Source organism: Gadus chalcogrammus, chromosome 12, assembly GCF_026213295.1.
Source record: "Gadus chalcogrammus isolate NIFS_2021 chromosome 12, NIFS_Gcha_1.0, whole genome shotgun sequence".
NCBI classification, from domain to species: domain Eukaryota; kingdom Metazoa; phylum Chordata; class Actinopteri; order Gadiformes; family Gadidae; genus Gadus; species Gadus chalcogrammus.
This window is the reverse complement of record NC_079423.1, coordinates 9,112,695-9,129,775: the sequence shown is the minus strand read 5'-3', so window position 1 is coordinate 9,129,775 and position 17,081 is coordinate 9,112,695. Positions and strand designations below refer to the sequence as shown.

Here is a 17,081-nt window from a genome sequence, read left to right as displayed (position 1 = left end):
CGCACGGAGTCAATGAGCTCGAGTTTAAAAAGAAAAAGCTTACAGCACCTGGTATTCCCAGGCGTCTCCCATCCAAGACTAACCAGGCCCGACCCTGCTTAGCTTCTCCGAGATCAGATGAGATCGGGCGTGTTCAGGGTGGTATGGCCGTAAGCAATTAGTGCAGAGCGCAAAAGACCAGGTTTATACAGTAGCACATAAGGAGTGAGAAAGCTGCTGAGGCTCGACGTTACACTCTTACAAAAACAATCATTAGTTAGATATAACGGCAGTAATTGATTCAGTAGGACTCCTTATCCATGTAAACCATCATTGTGACATCTGAATTCTTAATTATCTGAAATACACTGCGTGTGCGTGTGATGTTAAATGTTTGAACCAAGGTTAACGGTTAAAGTGTCAGAGAATGGGTGGTGATTTTTTGACGTCCTCCCATGATCTGAAGTGAGCGTGCGTGTTTGTGTTGGTGAAAGTTTAAGAAATGTACAACTGTCGGTTCAGCTCTCGGGTGCTCCCTGCTGGCAGTATCACTATACTGTCCTCATGTTTCACAAAAAATAGTTTTGAGAGACGTTGTCAGTTTTTGTATGTTGCTTAAATCCTCCAAAGCGGTTGGCAGTAAACATCAGGTCACGGTACGCCACGGTAGGCCACGGAGGCAATGAGCTCGAGTTGAAAAAGAAAAAGCTTACAGCACCTGGTATTCCCAGGCGGTCTCCCATCCAAGTACTAACCAGGCCCGACCCTGCTTAGCTTCCGAGATCAGACGAGATCGGGCGTGTTCAGGGTGGTATGGCCGTAAGCAATTAGTGCAGGCGCAAAACCAGGTTTTATACAGTAGCACATAAGGAGTGAGAAAGCTGCTGAGGCTCGACGTTACACTTTTACAAAAACAATCATTAGTTAGATATAAACGGCAGTAATTGATTCAGTAGGACTCCTTATCCATGTAAACGATCATTGTGACATCTGAATTCATTAATTATCTGAAATACACTGCGTGTGCGTGTGATGTTAAATGTTTGAACCAAGGTTAACGGTTAAAGTGTCAGAGAATGGGTGGTGATTTTTTGACGTCCTCCCATGATCTGAAGTGAGCGTGCGTGTTTGTGTTGGTGAAAGTTTAAGAAATGTACAACTGTCGGTTCAGCTCTCTGGTGCTCCCTGCTGGCAGTATCACTATACTGTCCTCATGTTTCACAAAAATAGTTTTGAGAGACGTTGTCAGTTTTTGTATGTTGCTTAAATCCTCCAAAGCGGTTGGCAGTAAACATCAGGTCACGGTACGCCACGGTAGCCACGGAGGCAATGAGCTCGAGTTGAAAAAGAAAAAGCTTACAGCACCTGGTATTCCCAGGCGGTCTCCCATCCAAGTACTAACCAGGCCCGACCCTGCTTAGCTTCCGAGATCAGACGAGATCGGGCGTGTTCAGGGTGGTATGGCCGTAAGCAATTAGTGCAGGCGCAAAACCAGGTTTTATACAGTAGCACATAAGGAGTGAGAAAGCTGCTGAGGCTCGACGTTACACTCTTACAAAAACAATCATTAGTTAGATATAAACGGCAGTAATTGATTCAGTAGGACTCCTTATCCATGTAAACGATCATTGTGACATCTGAATTCATTAATTATCTGAAATACACTGCGTGTGCGTGTGATGTTAAATGTTTGAACCAAGGTTAACGGTTAAAGTGTCAGAGAATGGGTGGTGATTTTTTGACGTCCTCCCATGATCTGAAGTGAGCGTGCGTGTTTGTGTTGGTGAAAGTTTAAGAAATGTACAACTGTCGGTTCAGCTCTCTGGTGCTCCCTGCTGGCAGTATCACTATACTGTCCTCATGTTTCACAAAAATAGTTTTGAGAGACGTTGTCAGTTTTTGTATGTTGCTTAAATCCTCCAAAGCGGTTGGCAGTAAACATCAGGTCACGGTACGCCACGGTAGGCCACGGAGTCAATGAGCTCGAGTTGAAAAAGAAAAAGCTTACAGCACCTGGTATTCCCAGGCGGTCTCCCATCCAAGTCCAGTACTAACAGGCCCGACCCTGCTTAGCTTCCGAGATCAGACGAGATCGGGCGTGTTCAGGGTGGTATGGCCGTAAGCAATTAGTGCAGGCGCAAAACCAGGTTTTATACAGTAGCACATAAGGAGTGAGAAAGCTGCTGAGGCTCGACGTTACACTCTTACAAAAACAATCATTAGTTAGATATAAACGGCAGTAATTGATTCAGTAGGACTCCTTATCCATGTAAACGATCATTGTGACATCTGAATTCATTAATTATCTGAAATACACTGCGTGTGCGTGTGATGTTAAATGTTTGAACCAAGGTTAACGGTTAAAGTGTCAGAGAATGGGTGGTGATTTTTTGACGTCCTCCCATGATCTGAAGTGAGCGTGCGTGTTTGTGTTGGTGAAAGTTTAAGAAATGTACAACTGTCGGTTCAGCTCTCTGGTGCTCCCTGCTGGCAGTATCACTATACTGTCCTCATGTTTCACAAAAATAGTTTTGAGAGACGTTGTCAGTTTTTGTATGTTGCTTAAATCCTCCAAAGCGGTTGGCAGTAAACATCAGGTCACGGTACGCCACGGTAGGCCACGGAGTCAATGAGCTCGAGTTGAAAAAGAAAAAGCTTACAGCACCTGGTATTCCCAGGCGGTCTCCCATCCAAGTACTAACCAGGCCCGACCCTGCTTAGCTTCCGAGATCAGACGAGATCGGGCGTGTTCAGGGTGGTATGGCCGTAAGCAATTAGTGCAGGCGCAAAACCAGGTTTTATACAGTAGCACATAAGGAGTGAGAAAGCTGCTGAGGCTCGACGTTACACTCTTACAAAAACAATCATTAGTTAGATATAAACGGCAGTAATTGATTCAGTAGGACTCCTTATCCATGTAAACGATCATTGTGACATCTGAATTCATTAATTATCTGAAATACACTGCGTGTGCGTGTGATGTTAAATGTTTGAACCAAGGTTAACGGTTAAAGTGTCAGAGAATGGGTGGTGATTTTTTGACGTCCTCCCATGATCTGAAGTGAGCGTGCGTGTTTGTGTTGGTGAAAGTTTAAGAAATGTACAACTGTCGGTTCAGCTCTCTGGTGCTCCCTGCTGGCAGTATCACTATACTGTCCTCATGTTTCACAAAAATAGTTTTGAGAGACGTTGTCAGTTTTTGTATGTTGCTTAAATCCTCCAAAGCGAAGCGGTTGGCAGTAAACATCAGGTCACGGGCACGGTACGCCACGGAGTCAATGAGCTCGAGTTGAAAAAGAAAAAGCTTACAGCACCTGGTATTCCCAGGCGGTCTCCCATCCAAGTACTAACCAGGCCCGACCCTGCTTAGCTTCCGAGATCAGACGAGATCGGGCGTGTTCAGGGTGGTATGGCCGTAAGCAATTAGTGCAGGCGCAAAACCAGGTTTTATACAGTAGCACATAAGGAGTGAGAAAGCTGCTGAGGCTCGACGTTACACTCTTACAAAAACAATCATTAGTTAGATATAAACGGCAGTAATTGATTCAGTAGGACTCCTTATCCATGTAAACGATCATTGTGACATCTGAATTCATTAATTATCTGAAATACACTGCGTGTGCGTGTGATGTTAAATGTTTGAACCAAGGTTAACGGTTAAAGTGTCAGAGAATGGGTGGTGATTTTTTGACGTCCTCCCATGATCTGAAGTGAGCGTGCGTGTTTGTGTTGGTGAAAGTTTAAGAAATGTACAACTGTCGGTTCAGCTCTCTGGTGCTCCCTGCTGGCAGTATCACTATACTGTCCTCATGTTTCACAAAAATAGTTTTGAGAGACGTTGTCAGTTTTTGTATGTTGCTTAAATCCTCCAAAGCGGTTGGCAGTAAACATCAGGTCACGGTACGCCACGGTAGGCCACGGAGTCAATGAGCTCGAGTTGAAAAAGAAAAAGCTTACAGCACCTGGTATTCCCAGGCGGTCTCCCATCCAAGTACTAACCAGGCCCGACCCTGCTTAGCTTCCGAGATCAGACGAGATCGGGCGTGTTCAGGGTGGTATGGCCGTAAGCAATTAGTGCAGGCGCAAAACCAGGTTTTATACAGTAGCACATAAGGAGTGAGAAAGCTGCTGAGGCTCGACGTTACACTTTACAAAAACAATCATTAGTTAGATATAAACGGCAGTAATTGATTCAGTAGGACTCCTTATCCATGTAAACGATCATTGTGACATCTGAATTCATTAATTATCTGAAATACACTGCGTGTGCGTGTGATGTTAAATGTTTGAACCAAGGTTAACGGTTAAAGTGTCAGAGAATGGGTGGTGATTTTTTGACGTCCTCCCATGATCTGAAGTGAGCGTGCGTGTTTGTGTTGGTGAAAGTTTAAGAAATGTACAACTGTCGGTTCAGCTCTCTGGTGCTCCCTGCTGGCAGTATCACTATACTGTCCTCATGTTTCACAAAAATAGTTTTGAGAGACGTTGTCAGTTTTTGTATGTTGCTTAAATCCTCCAAAGCGGTTGGCAGTAAACATCAGGTCACGGTACGCCACGGTAGGCCACGGAGTCAATGAGCTCGAGTTGAAAAAGAAAAAGCTTACAGCACCTGGTATTCCCAGGCGGTCTCCCATCCAAGTACTAACCAGGCCCGACCCTGCTTAGCTTCCGAGATCAGACGAGATCGGGCGTGTTCAGGGTGGTATGGCCGTAAGCAATTAGTGCAGGCGCAAAACCAGGTTTTATACAGTAGCACATAAGGAGTGAGAAAGCTGCTGAGGCTCGACGTTACACTTTACAAAAACAATCATTAGTTAGATATAAACGGCAGTAATTGATTCAGTAGGACTCCTTATCCATGTAAACGATCATTGTGACATCTGAATTCATTAATTATCTGAAATACACTGCGTGTGCGTGTGATGTTAAATGTTTGAACCAAGGTTAACGGTTAAAGTGTCAGAGAATGGGTGGTGATTTTTTGACGTCCTCCCATGATCTGAAGTGAGCGTGCGTGTTTGTGTTGGTGAAAGTTTAAGAAATGTACAACTGTCGGTTCAGCTCTCTGGTGCTCCCTGCTGGCAGTATCACTATACTGTCCTCATGTTTCACAAAAATAGTTTTGAGAGACGTTGTCAGTTTTTGTATGTTGCTTAAATCCTCCAAAGCGGTTGGCAGTAAACATCAGGTCACGGTACGCCACGGTAGGCCACGGAGTCAATGAGCTCGAGTTGAAAAAGAAAAAGCTTACAGCACCTGGTATTCCCAGGCGGTCTCCCATCCAAGTACTAACCAGGCCCGACCCTGCTTAGCTTCCGAGATCAGACGAGATCGGGCGTGTTCAGGGTGGTATGGCCGTAAGCAATTAGTGCAGGCGCAAAACCAGGTTTTATACAGTAGCACATAAGGAGTGAGAAAGCTGCTGAGGCTCGACGTTACACTCTTACAAAAACAATCATTAGTTAGATATAAACGGCAGTAATTGATTCAGTAGGACTCCTTATCCATGTAAACGATCATTGTGACATCTGAATTCATTAATTATCTGAAATACACTGCGTGTGCGTGTGATGTTAAATGTTTGAACCAAGGTTAACGGTTAAAGTGTCAGAGAATGGGTGGTGATTTTTTGACGTCCTCCCATGATCTGAAGTGAGCGTGCGTGTTTGTGTTGGTGAAAGTTTAAGAAATGTACAACTGTCGGTTCAGCTCTCTGGTGCTCCCTGCTGGCAGTATCACTATACTGTCCTCATGTTTCACAAAAATAGTTTTGAGAGACGTTGTCAGTTTTTGTATGTTGCTTAAATCCTCCAAAGCGGTTGGCAGTAAACATCAGGTCACGGTACGCCACGGTAGGCCACGGAGTCAATGAGCTCGAGTTGAAAAAGAAAAAGCTTACAGCACCTGGTATTCCCAGGCGGTCTCCCATCCAAGTACTAACCAGGCCCGACCCTGCTTAGCTTCCGAGATCAGACGAGATCGGGCGTGTTCAGGGTGGTATGGCCGTAAGCAATTAGTGCAGGCGCAAAACCAGGTTTTATACAGTAGCACATAAGGAGTGAGAAAGCTGCTGAGGCTCGACGTTACACTCTTACAAAAACAATCATTAGTTAGATATAAACGGCAGTAATTGATTCAGTAGGACTCCTTATCCATGTAAACGATCATTGTGACATCTGAATTCATTAATTATCTGAAATACACTGCGTGTGCGTGTGATGTTAAATGTTTGAACCAAGGTTAACGGTTAAAGTGTCAGAGAATGGGTGGTGATTTTTTGACGTCCTCCCATGATCTGAAGTGAGCGTGCGTGTTTGTGTTGGTGAAAGTTTAAGAAATGTACAACTGTCGGTTCAGCTCTCTGGTGCTCCCTGCTGGCAGTATCACTATACTGTCCTCATGTTTCACAAAAATAGTTTTGAGAGACGTTGTCAGTTTTTGTATGTTGCTTAAATCCTCCAAAGCGGTTGGCAGTAAACATCAGGTCACGGTACGCCACGGTAGGCCACGGAGTCAATGAGCTCGAGTTGAAAAAGAAAAAGCTTACAGCACCTGGTATTCCCAGGCGGTCTCCCATCCAAGTACTAACCAGGCCCGACCCTGCTTAGCTTCCGAGATCAGACGAGATCGGGCGTGTTCAGGGTGGTATGGCCGTAAGCAATTAGTGCAGGCGCAAAACCAGGTTTTATACAGTAGCACATAAGGAGTGAGAAAGCTGCTGAGGCTCGACGTTACACTCTTACAAAAACAATCATTAGTTAGATATAAACGGCAGTAATTGATTCAGTAGGACTCCTTATCCATGTAAACGATCATTGTGACATCTGAATTCATTAATTATCTGAAATACACTGCGTGTGCGTGTGATGTTAAATGTTTGAACCAAGGTTAACGGTTAAAGTGTCAGAGAATGGGTGGTGATTTTTTGACGTCCTCCCATGATCTGAAGTGAGCGTGCGTGTTTGTGTTGGTGAAAGTTTAAGAAATGTACAACTGTCGGTTCAGCTCTCTGGTGCTCCCTGCTGGCAGTATCACTATACTGTCCTCATGTTTCACAAAAATAGTTTTGAGAGACGTTGTCAGTTTTTGTATGTTGCTTAAATCCTCCAAAGCGGTTGGCAGTAAACATCAGGTCACGGTACGCCACGGTAGGCCACGGAGTCAATGAGCTCGAGTTGAAAAAGAAAAAGCTTACAGCACCTGGTATTCCCAGGCGGTCTCCCATCCAAGTACTAACCAGGCCCGACCCTGCTTAGCTTCCGAGATCAGACGAGATCGGGCGTGTTCAGGGTGGTATGGCCGTAAGCAATTAGTGCAGGCGCAAAACCAGGTTTTATACAGTAGCACATAAGGAGTGAGAAAGCTGCTGAGGCTCGACGTTACACTTTACAAAAACAATCATTAGTTAGATATAAACGGCAGTAATTGATTCAGTAGGACTCCTTATCCATGTAAACGATCATTGTGACATCTGAATTCATTAATTATCTGAAATACACTGCGTGTGCGTGTGATGTTAAATGTTTGAACCAAGGTTAACGGTTAAAGTGTCAGAGAATGGGTGGTGATTTTTTGACGTCCTCCCATGATCTGAAGTGAGCGTGCGTGTTTGTGTTGGTGAAAGTTTAAGAAATGTACAACTGTCGGTTCAGCTCTCTGGTGCTCCCTGCTGGCAGTATCACTATACTGTCCTCATGTTTCACAAAAATAGTTTTGAGAGACGTTGTCAGTTTTTGTATGTTGCTTAAATCCTCCAAAGCGGTTGGCAGTAAACATCAGGTCACGGTACGCCACGGAGTCAATGAGCTCGAGTTGAAAAAGAAAAAGCTTACAGCACCTGGTATTCCCAGGCGGTCTCCCATCCAAGTACTAACCAGGCCCGACCCTGCTTAGCTTCCGAGATCAGACGAGATCGGGCGTGTTCAGGGTGGTATGGCCGTAAGCAATTAGTGCAGGCGCAAAACCAGGTTTTATACAGTAGCACATAAGGAGTGAGAAAGCTGCTGAGGCTCGACGTTACACTCTTACAAAAACAATCATTAGTTAGATATAAACGGCAGTAATTGATTCAGTAGGACTCCTTATCCATGTAAACGATCATTGTGACATCTGAATTCATTAATTATCTGAAATACACTGCGTGTGCGTGTGATGTTAAATGTTTGAACCAAGGTTAACGGTTAAAGTGTCAGAGAATGGGTGGTGATTTTTTGACGTCCTCCCATGATCTGAAGTGAGCGTGCGTGTTTGTGTTGGTGAAAGTTTAAGAAATGTACAACTGTCGGTTCAGCTCTCTGGTGCTCCCTGCTGGCAGTATCACTATACTGTCCTCATGTTTCACAAAAATAGTTTTGAGAGACGTTGTCAGTTTTTGTATGTTGCTTAAATCCTCCAAAGCGGTTGGCAGTAAACATCAGGTCACGGTACGCCACGGTAGGCCACGGAGTCAATGAGCTCGAGTTGAAAAAGAAAAAGCTTACAGCACCTGGTATTCCCAGGCGGTCTCCCATCCAAGTACTAACCAGGCCCGACCCTGCTTAGCTTCCGAGATCAGACGAGATCGGGCGTGTTCAGGGTGGTATGGCCGTAAGCAATTAGTGCAGGCGCAAAACCAGGTTTTATACAGTAGCACATAAGGAGTGAGAAAGCTGCTGAGGCTCGACGTTACACTTTTACAAAAACAATCATTAGTTAGATATAAACGGCAGTAATTGATTCAGTAGGACTCCTTATCCATGTAAACGATCATTGTGACATCTGAATTCATTAATTATCTGAAATACACTGCGTGTGCGTGTGATGTTAAATGTTTGAACCAAGGTTAACGGTTAAAGTGTCAGAGAATGGGTGGTGATTTTTTGACGTCCTCCCATGATCTGAAGTGAGCGTGCGTGTTTGTGTTGGTGAAAGTTTAAGAAATGTACAACTGTCGGTTCAGCTCTCTGGTGCTCCCTGCTGGCAGTATCACTATACTGTCCTCATGTTTCACAAAAATAGTTTTGAGAGACGTTGTCAGTTTTTGTATGTTGCTTAAATCCTCCAAAGCGGTTGGCAGTAAACATCAGGTCACGGTACGCCACGGAGTCAATGAGCTCGAGTTGAAAAAGAAAAAGCTTACAGCACCTGGTATTCCCAGGCGGTCTCCCATCCAAGTACTAACCAGGCCCGACCCTGCTTAGCTTCCGAGATCAGACGAGATCGGGCGTGTTCAGGGTGGTATGGCCGTAAGCAATTAGTGCAGGCGCAAAACCAGGTTTTATACAGTAGCACATAAGGAGTGAGAAAGCTGCTGAGGCTCGACGTTACACTTTACAAAAACAATCATTAGTTAGATATAAACGGCAGTAATTGATTCAGTAGGACTCCTTATCCATGTAAACGATCATTGTGACATCTGAATTCATTAATTATCTGAAATACACTGCGTGTGCGTGTGATGTTAAATGTTTGAACCAAGGTTAACGGTTAAAGTGTCAGAGAATGGGTGGTGATTTTTTGACGTCCTCCCATGATCTGAAGTGAGCGTGCGTGTTTGTGTTGGTGAAAGTTTAAGAAATGTACAACTGTCGGTTCAGCTCTCTGGTGCTCCCTGCTGGCAGTATCACTATACTGTCCTCATGTTTCACAAAAATAGTTTTGAGAGACGTTGTCAGTTTTTGTATGTTGCTTAAATCCTCCAAAGCGGTTGGCAGTAAACATCAGGTCACGGTACGCCACGGTAGGCCACGGAGTCAATGAGCTCGAGTTGAAAAAGAAAAAGCTTACAGCACCTGGTATTCCCAGGCGGTCTCCCATCCAAGTACTAACCAGGCCCGACCCTGCTTAGCTTCCGAGATCAGACGAGATCGGGCGTGTTCAGGGTGGTATGGCCGTAAGCAATTAGTGCAGGCGCAAAACCAGGTTTTATACAGTAGCACATAAGGAGTGAGAAAGCTGCTGAGGCTCGACGTTACACTTTTACAAAAACAATCATTAGTTAGATATAAACGGCAGTAATTGATTCAGTAGGACTCCTTATCCATGTAAACGATCATTGTGACATCTGAATTCATTAATTATCTGAAATACACTGCGTGTGCGTGTGATGTTAAATGTTTGAACCAAGGTTAACGGTTAAAGTGTCAGAGAATGGGTGGTGATTTTTTGACGTCCTCCCATGATCTGAAGTGAGCGTGCGTGTTTGTGTTGGTGAAAGTTTAAGAAATGTACAACTGTCGGTTCAGCTCTCTGGTGCTCCCTGCTGGCAGTATCACTATACTGTCCTCATGTTTCACAAAAATAGTTTTGAGAGACGTTGTCAGTTTTTGTATGTTGCTTAAATCCTCCAAAGCGGTTGGCAGTAAACATCAGGTCACGGTACGCCACGGTAGGCCACGGAGTCAATGAGCTCGAGTTGAAAAAGAAAAAGCTTACAGCACCTGGTATTCCCAGGCGGTCTCCCATCCAAGTACTAACCAGGCCCGACCCTGCTTAGCTTCCGAGATCAGACGAGATCGGGCGTGTTCAGGGTGGTATGGCCGTAAGCAATTAGTGCAGGCGCAAAACCAGGTTTTATACAGTAGCACATAAGGAGTGAGAAAGCTGCTGAGGCTCGACGTTACACTTTACAAAAACAATCATTAGTTAGATATAAACGGCAGTAATTGATTCAGTAGGACTCCTTATCCATGTAAACGATCATTGTGACATCTGAATTCATTAATTATCTGAAATACACTGCGTGTGCGTGTGATGTTAAATGTTTGAACCAAGGTTAACGGTTAAAGTGTCAGAGAATGGGTGGTGATTTTTTGACGTCCTCCCATGATCTGAAGTGAGCGTGCGTGTTTGTGTTGGTGAAAGTTTAAGAAATGTACAACTGTCGGTTCAGCTCTCTGGTGCTCCCTGCTGGCAGTATCACTATACTGTCCTCATGTTTCACAAAAATAGTTTTGAGAGACGTTGTCAGTTTTTGTATGTTGCTTAAATCCTCCAAAGCGGTTGGCAGTAAACATCAGGTCACGGTACGCCACGGAGTCAATGAGCTCGAGTTGAAAAAGAAAAAGCTTACAGCACCTGGTATTCCCAGGCGGTCTCCCATCCAAGTACTAACCAGGCCCGACCCTGCTTAGCTTCCGAGATCAGACGAGATCGGGCGTGTTCAGGGTGGTATGGCCGTAAGCAATTAGTGCAGGCGCAAAACCAGGTTTTATACAGTAGCACATAAGGAGTGAGAAAGCTGCTGAGGCTCGACGTTACACTCTTACAAAAACAATCATTAGTTAGATATAAACGGCAGTAATTGATTCAGTAGGACTCCTTATCCATGTAAACGATCATTGTGACATCTGAATTCATTAATTATCTGAAATACACTGCGTGTGCGTGTGATGTTAAATGTTTGAACCAAGGTTAACGGTTAAAGTGTCAGAGAATGGGTGGTGATTTTTTGACGTCCTCCCATGATCTGAAGTGAGCGTGCGTGTTTGTGTTGGTGAAAGTTTAAGAAATGTACAACTGTCGGTTCAGCTCTCTGGTGCTCCCTGCTGGCAGTATCACTATACTGTCCTCATGTTTCACAAAAATAGTTTTGAGAGACGTTGTCAGTTTTTGTATGTTGCTTAAATCCTCCAAAGCGGTTGGCAGTAAACATCAGGTCACGGTACGCCACGGAGTCAATGAGCTCGAGTTGAAAAAGAAAAAGCTTACAGCACCTGGTATTCCCAGGCGGTCTCCCATCCAAGTACTAACCAGGCCCGACCCTGCTTAGCTTCCGAGATCAGACGAGATCGGGCGTGTTCAGGGTGGTATGGCCGTAAGCAATTAGTGCAGGCGCAAAACCAGGTTTTATACAGTAGCACATAAGGAGTGAGAAAGCTGCTGAGGCTCGACGTTACACTTTACAAAAACAATCATTAGTTAGATATAAACGGCAGTAATTGATTCAGTAGGACTCCTTATCCATGTAAACGATCATTGTGACATCTGAATTCATTAATTATCTGAAATACACTGCGTGTGCGTGTGATGTTAAATGTTTGAACCAAGGTTAACGGTTAAAGTGTCAGAGAATGGGTGGTGATTTTTTGACGTCCTCCCATGATCTGAAGTGAGCGTGCGTGTTTGTGTTGGTGAAAGTTTAAGAAATGTACAACTGTCGGTTCAGCTCTCTGGTGCTCCCTGCTGGCAGTATCACTATACTGTCCTCATGTTTCACAAAAATAGTTTTGAGAGACGTTGTCAGTTTTTGTATGTTGCTTAAATCCTCCAAAGCGGTTGGCAGTAAACATCAGGTCACGGTACGCCACGGTAGGCCACGGAGGCAATGAGCTCGAGTTGAAAAAGAAAAAGCTTACAGCACCTGGTATTCCCAGGCGGTCTCCCATCCAAGTACTAACCAGGCCCGACCCTGCTTAGCTTCCGAGATCAGACGAGATCGGGCGTTGTTTTTTTTGTTTTTTTTCTTTTTTTTTTATTATCAAAAAATATAGTTTACAATTAAAATTCCGTATTTACAGTAATTTACAATCTTTTACGGTCATAACCAAACACAGTATGACATACAGAAGACATACAGATAGTTGATAATCACAAATGTACGCAACAATCACATAGAGAGGTTAACCCTAATCATACACAACAAATATTTGCCTCGGAGTGGTCCGCCAGGTCTTAACAAGCAGGAAAAACAATGCCCACACTACACACTAAATCCTAACGTCCCTGATTCCGTTAACATGACTAAAGTGCTGTTCCTAACAAAATACTTGTGAAAATCCTCCCTCCTAAGCGTGTGGACCAACCTCACATTCTTTTTAAAAGTTGCCACAAACCACTCCCATACCGGTATCACCCTCTCCTCATATTGCGCAACGTTCCTCCTGCATACAATTGCATGACGGACTGTGCTCAACATGAAATTCACCAAATTTACATTCACATCTTTCACCTTTCCAACCACACCAAACAACAACAGTTTCTTCCATTCAACATCCTTCCCAACCTTGATCCCACAGTGTACACTCAGCAAATCCTTAACCTTCTCAAAAAAAACAAACAACATTGAACATTCAATGAAATAATGATCAAAGGTCTCATCCACCTCTTTACAAACATTGCACACTCTACCCACAGTACTATCAATTTGGTGCAAAACAACATTCGTGAAAACCCTATTGTGCCTGATCTTAAAATCATTGTGCTCACATTCAATAGAGTTATACTTCACATTCAAGTTGCCCCACATTTTCTTCACGTCAAACCCCTCAAAAGCCTTTCCCCACACCTTCTCTGACGCTGGCCTCTTCATCCCACCGCCCATCAAATCCATATACACACTTTTTGTACTAACATCCTCAAACTTAACTCTCTTACCTCCCCTCTCCACCCCCAACTCGACCATCGTGTTCTCCTCGCCTATCCCTCCCTGTCCTAACAGTAGTGTCATCCACCCTGTACCAATACTTCCCTTTACTCTCCTATACATCCCAACAACCACAGCCCCCCTCACATCTCTATTAAACCTCCTTACATCCCTTATGATCACCTGTTCCGCCTTAAAAACGTTACCCCCCTCCAACATTAAATGCTTGACCTGTTTAATACCGGCTTTCTCAAAATGTTTACTGACCAGTATTCTGTTATTGTGAAGTATTTTTGGGTTCTGAAAGATTGGCTGATTCAGAACCTCGGCTCTGTCCACACACTCATACTTCACGTACTCCAAATATTTCCCCCATGCCTCAAAAACCTCTCGATAGAAATACGACATCCCTTGACACCTCGGCTTATTAAACATCATAAAAAGACCATTCACACCACAACCACCATACCTGTGCAAATAGTCCTCAAAAAAACCCATCCAACAATACTCCTCCTTTCCAAATAAATATTTCTTAATTGTTTTCACTCGTAACGCCCTTTTCTTCACCTCCACATCTATCAATTTCAGTCCTCCATCCTCATACCCATTCGTCAAGACCTTATGCGCAATTTTGGCCGGTTTCCCATCCCACAAAAAATTGTTAACAGCCCCATTCAACTCCTTTACTACCCTCAATGGTAGATCCAGGGTGCTCAGCACATGATTCACCCGTGACATCATCAAGCAATTCACCACAATCACCTTACCCCTCAGTCTCAACTTCCTCATCTTCCATAAATTCAAATTCTGCTTCACTTTATTCAGAACCCCTGTCCACGTGACATCCCTTGCCTCATTTTCATCCACACCCACATTCACACCTAATACCTTTATCATCCCCTTAGAAACAGTCAGCGGAATGTCACACTCGCTCATATCCACTGCCCCTACACAAAGGATCTCTGACTTTTCCAGGTTAATCTTTGCCCCCGATGCACTCCCATATATTCCCAATAACTCAATTACCCTTTTCACACTGGCCAAATTCCTAACTGTAATGCTTGTGTCATCTGCGTATTGATGGATTAAACTCCTACCTCCTCCCGGGATGTTGATGCCTTGTATGTGCTGATCCTTTTTTAGCATGGTGGCTAATGGTTCAGCCGTTATACTGTACAATAATGCAGATAACGGACAACCCTGCCTAACTGACCTCTCTAATCTAAAACTATCCGTCAATACCCCGTTACACTTGACCCTACTCTTTGCATTACTATACAATAATCGAATCCACTTCACTAACCTATCCCCAAAACCAAATCTCTCTAGCGCCCTAAACATAAACTCATGTTCTACCCTATCAAAAGCTTTGTTAAAATCTACACTCAATACTACACCTCCCTCTTCTTTCATATGCCTCACTACATCCCTAACTAACCCTATCGTGTCCGCTATATCTCTCCCTGGAATACTGTAAGTTTGGGTTGATGAAACTATGGTCCCTACTACCGACTTAATCCGATTAGCTAAAGTTTTGGCCAGTACCTTATAGTCAGTGTTCAACAGACTTAACCCTCTGTAGTTCCCTAACTGCAATTTACTACCCTTATTCTTGTAGAGTACCGCTATTAACCCCGTCGACATCGACTTGCTAACCATCCCTAACCTTTCCATTTCCCTATATACCTTTAATAAAATCGGACATAACAACTCACTCAAGCACTTGTAAAACTCTGCCGGCAATCCATCAGAGCCAGGACTTTTGTTATTGGACAGGCTGCTGACGGCCGCCATCACCTCCGATTCTCCTAACTCACACTCACATACTTCCCTATCACTATCCGATAACACATGCTCAACCGTTCCTAATACCTTGTCCACACTATCCTTATCTACATAGCCTTTGCTAAATAAATCACTGTAAAACCCCTGCACTCTCTCCAACACCCCCACAAAATCATGTACCACTTCCCCTCTCTCATCCTCTATCTGAGCTATGTATGTTCTACCCTGTTTCCGTTTTTCCAGCCCCAAAAAGAAAGACGTACATTTCTCCCCATCTACCGCATACTGCGCCCGATTCCTAACTATTGCCCCTTTACACCTCTCCCTTTCATAAGATTCTAATTCCCCTTTAATGCCTATGTAGTCAGCTAAGTCCCTATTCACATCGTCATCTAACCTCCTCAATTCCTCAGCCATTCGCTCTCTCAATACACATTCCGTCCTCCTCTTTACTTGACTCCGCTTTTTACAATAATTGATGCTCAACATTTTCACCTTTATCTTCACACATTCCCACCACTCACACACGTCTGCATCATACCCCACACAATTCATTTGCTCCTTAACACACCCTCTCACCATCTCAATATACTCGCTCTCTTCCAACACACTTGTATTCAAACACCAAACTCCCCCCCCTGTCCCTCTACTTCTGTCACCCATCTGAAAGATTATTGCTGCATGATCACTATAACCAGTGAATTTATACTGTACACTGCTCAAAGTATCAGCGATGTCCTGTCGTGCTAAACATAAATCGATCCTACTTTGCTTTAGCACTCCGTTCACTATCTGCCTCCTAGAAAATTCCCTCTTGGCAGCATTTCTAACCCTCCACACATCGACCAAACCCCCATCCTCAATCATTTTGAACAAAGCCTTCCGGGCCGAATCCTGTCTAAAACTATCTCTCCTATAAACATCCAGCTTGCTACAAAACACATTAAAATCTCCCACGAGAACACAATTCCTAGTGCAGAGCAAACCAAGAGAGATAAAAAATAGCCTTTTTTCCACTTCTCTGTTAGGTGCGTATACATTAATTAGTCTATACGTTACATTATTAACATCAAAATCGATTCCAATCACCCTCCCCTTCCCATCATTCAGAACCTCCTTCACATTCCCAACCACATCCTCCTTTACAAGTATTGCCACACCACACGATCTTGCCGTCCCACAGTTGACGAATAACAGTCCCCTCCATTTCTCCTTGATTTCTGGCATTTTAGCCTGTGTCCAGTTTGTTTCCTGCAGCACTAAAATATCGGATTTAAAATTGATTAACACCTCATCAAACTTCGCCATATTGTTAAGACCGTTGATGTTAATTGATGTGAGTGTGACCATTGAAATCAAAAGACACAGAGTGGGTATTACTGTTAAAATCATTTTTTTTTTTACGTACCCCTTTCTTTTTCAAGTTCCTCTGTTCCTCATCGGAATCAACCCCTCTCCTGCGTCTGACCCTGGGCGCCCTCTCCCTACAAACACCCAACGCCTCATTCCCAGACTTATTCTCCCTCTCCCTTCCATCAGCCAGTGTGGGGGGGGGAATTATAGGCGCCATACCACGCCAATGAGACGCGTCGGCTGTATCCTCAATAGTCACAGCACAAGACCCCCAGGCTGCATCTTCCTCTACTGTAGGCCACCCGGGCGCCTGTAAAGAGAGGAGCCCCGCTTGAGAGCTCCTGCCCCCCCCCATCCCTGTGCCCCCATCTCCCCCTGATGCCGGGGCCATTGACACAACCAAATCAACTTCCAGGCTAGCCCCCGTGCCATGTCCCGCCTCGTTCCCCAACTGTCCAGACCCCCGCGGCACCTTGGCTATGCCCTCCGCTGGTGTAGGGTGCCCAGATGCCGGTAGAGAGGAAAGCTCTACTTGAGAGCTTTGCCCCCCGGGCAACCCCGTGCCCCCCACACCCGGGTCCTTCAGCTCAACCTGTAGCTGACTGTCCAAGACTGTCTCCCC

At 44.5% G+C, this 17,081-nt stretch overlaps 18 non-coding genes and 1 pseudogene across 18 annotated transcripts; all 19 read right to left on the bottom strand.

Moving 5' to 3' along the window:
- Positions 1–36: 36 nt before the first annotated feature.
- On the bottom strand, positions 37–155 carry LOC130396071 (5S ribosomal RNA; annotated as a pseudogene).
- A 530-nt stretch (positions 156–685) lies between these two features.
- Positions 686–804, bottom strand: LOC130397698 (5S ribosomal RNA). The gene has a single exon (XR_008900280.1). It is a non-coding gene; the product is annotated as a 5S ribosomal RNA (ribosomal RNA).
- A 528-nt stretch (positions 805–1,332) lies between these two features.
- LOC130397697 (5S ribosomal RNA) lies at positions 1,333–1,451 on the bottom strand. The gene has a single exon (XR_008900279.1). It is a non-coding gene; the product is annotated as a 5S ribosomal RNA (ribosomal RNA).
- A 529-nt stretch (positions 1,452–1,980) lies between these two features.
- Positions 1,981–2,103, bottom strand: LOC130395905 (5S ribosomal RNA). The gene has a single exon (XR_008898902.1). It is a non-coding gene; the product is annotated as a 5S ribosomal RNA (ribosomal RNA).
- Positions 2,104–2,632: 529 nt separating this feature from the next.
- LOC130397695 (5S ribosomal RNA) lies at positions 2,633–2,751 on the bottom strand. Its single transcript, XR_008900278.1, has one exon. It is a non-coding gene; the product is annotated as a 5S ribosomal RNA (ribosomal RNA).
- Positions 2,752–3,281: 530 nt separating this feature from the next.
- Positions 3,282–3,400, bottom strand: LOC130397693 (5S ribosomal RNA). The gene has a single exon (XR_008900276.1). It is a non-coding gene; the product is annotated as a 5S ribosomal RNA (ribosomal RNA).
- Positions 3,401–3,929: 529 nt separating this feature from the next.
- On the bottom strand, positions 3,930–4,048 carry LOC130397692 (5S ribosomal RNA). Its single transcript, XR_008900275.1, has one exon. It is a non-coding gene; the product is annotated as a 5S ribosomal RNA (ribosomal RNA).
- Positions 4,049–4,576: 528 nt separating this feature from the next.
- Positions 4,577–4,695, bottom strand: LOC130397691 (5S ribosomal RNA). Its single transcript, XR_008900274.1, has one exon. It is a non-coding gene; the product is annotated as a 5S ribosomal RNA (ribosomal RNA).
- A 528-nt stretch (positions 4,696–5,223) lies between these two features.
- On the bottom strand, positions 5,224–5,342 carry LOC130397690 (5S ribosomal RNA). The gene has a single exon (XR_008900273.1). It is a non-coding gene; the product is annotated as a 5S ribosomal RNA (ribosomal RNA).
- A 529-nt stretch (positions 5,343–5,871) lies between these two features.
- Positions 5,872–5,990, bottom strand: LOC130397689 (5S ribosomal RNA). The gene has a single exon (XR_008900271.1). It is a non-coding gene; the product is annotated as a 5S ribosomal RNA (ribosomal RNA).
- Positions 5,991–6,519: 529 nt separating this feature from the next.
- On the bottom strand, positions 6,520–6,638 carry LOC130397687 (5S ribosomal RNA). The gene has a single exon (XR_008900269.1). It is a non-coding gene; the product is annotated as a 5S ribosomal RNA (ribosomal RNA).
- A 529-nt stretch (positions 6,639–7,167) lies between these two features.
- On the bottom strand, positions 7,168–7,286 carry LOC130397686 (5S ribosomal RNA). The gene has a single exon (XR_008900268.1). It is a non-coding gene; the product is annotated as a 5S ribosomal RNA (ribosomal RNA).
- Positions 7,287–7,804: 518 nt separating this feature from the next.
- Positions 7,805–7,923, bottom strand: LOC130397684 (5S ribosomal RNA). The gene has a single exon (XR_008900267.1). It is a non-coding gene; the product is annotated as a 5S ribosomal RNA (ribosomal RNA).
- A 529-nt stretch (positions 7,924–8,452) lies between these two features.
- Positions 8,453–8,571, bottom strand: LOC130397683 (5S ribosomal RNA). The gene has a single exon (XR_008900265.1). It is a non-coding gene; the product is annotated as a 5S ribosomal RNA (ribosomal RNA).
- A 519-nt stretch (positions 8,572–9,090) lies between these two features.
- On the bottom strand, positions 9,091–9,209 carry LOC130397682 (5S ribosomal RNA). The gene has a single exon (XR_008900264.1). It is a non-coding gene; the product is annotated as a 5S ribosomal RNA (ribosomal RNA).
- A 528-nt stretch (positions 9,210–9,737) lies between these two features.
- On the bottom strand, positions 9,738–9,856 carry LOC130397681 (5S ribosomal RNA). The gene has a single exon (XR_008900263.1). It is a non-coding gene; the product is annotated as a 5S ribosomal RNA (ribosomal RNA).
- Positions 9,857–10,385: 529 nt separating this feature from the next.
- On the bottom strand, positions 10,386–10,504 carry LOC130397680 (5S ribosomal RNA). The gene has a single exon (XR_008900262.1). It is a non-coding gene; the product is annotated as a 5S ribosomal RNA (ribosomal RNA).
- A 518-nt stretch (positions 10,505–11,022) lies between these two features.
- On the bottom strand, positions 11,023–11,141 carry LOC130397679 (5S ribosomal RNA). The gene has a single exon (XR_008900261.1). It is a non-coding gene; the product is annotated as a 5S ribosomal RNA (ribosomal RNA).
- A 519-nt stretch (positions 11,142–11,660) lies between these two features.
- On the bottom strand, positions 11,661–11,779 carry LOC130397678 (5S ribosomal RNA). Its single transcript, XR_008900259.1, has one exon. It is a non-coding gene; the product is annotated as a 5S ribosomal RNA (ribosomal RNA).
- Positions 11,780–17,081: the final 5,302 nt, after the last annotated feature.